General features: G+C 37.9%; 1 pseudogene; it reads right to left on the bottom strand.

Annotated features, from left to right (window-relative positions):
* Positions 1-506: 506 nt before the first annotated feature.
* Positions 507-576, bottom strand: LOC128398583 (uncharacterized; annotated as a pseudogene).
* Positions 577-974: the final 398 nt, after the last annotated feature.

Genomic DNA, 974 nt, shown 5'->3' with positions numbered 1-974 from the left:
TTGTCTTTCAAATAGAATATAAATTTGTTCCAGTCCTTTTGGAATGCTTGGTCTTGCTGGTTCCGGATTCTTCCCATCAATTTCACCAGTTCTGCAAAGTCCATCATTTTCATCTGCCACTCTTCTTTTGTTGGTAACTCCTGTCGTTTCCATCTTTGGGCTAAGAAAATTCTTGCCGCAGTTGTTGCAAATAAGAACAATTTTTTATCTTGTCTCGGTATCTCTCTACTCACTATACTTAATAAAAAAGCTTCTGGATTTATTTTTTTTAACAAAGGTGTTTCTAAACATTTTCTTTAACTCATTATATATCATTTCCCAGAAAGCTTTTACCTCTTTACATGTCCACCACATATGGTAAAAAGTACCTTCCTTTTCCTTACAGTTCCAACATTCTTTTTTCCCCCTATACATTTTGGCCAGTTTAACTGGTGTTAAATACCACCTATACATCATTTCCATAACATTTTCTTTAAGCGTACTGCATGCTGTGAAGTTAATACCTTTTGCGCAGGGGCCATGCTAATCTTCTCTGTATCGTTCCCATTTTAGTATATGTGCTGCCGAAGCGAGCACAGCCATCAATTTGTTTGGGGGGAAATCAGAAGGCATTGTACACCACCCAAAAATGTGCCACCTACAAAGGATGGGTGAAATAATATTTGAATGTGGCATCTCTGGCAGAATCAGGAGTTTCAAGCAGGCTCCTCAGTGGTCTCTAACAATTTTGGAAATGTTTGTACCATATCTATGACAACCTATTCATCAGCTGTGGATTTCAGTCAATTGAAAGGCATTGCCTCAATTATCCAAGAGATTTCTCAATTTAGCATAGTGGCTCTAATATATCTGCAGGTAATAGACACAGGTCCAGTGGAAAGAAAACAGGCATCTGAAAGAGAAGGACTTTAACTATTTGGTGAGGCAGATTCAATTGCAGCAATGTTTTTATTGCCTTTACTTTACCAAGCCTG

This window comes from Podarcis raffonei, chromosome 12, assembly GCF_027172205.1.
Source record: "Podarcis raffonei isolate rPodRaf1 chromosome 12, rPodRaf1.pri, whole genome shotgun sequence".
In the NCBI taxonomy this organism is placed as follows: Eukaryota; Metazoa; Chordata; class Lepidosauria; order Squamata; family Lacertidae; genus Podarcis; species Podarcis raffonei.
Note: the sequence above shows the minus strand (reverse complement) of the source record. Positions and strands in the feature narration are given on the sequence as shown.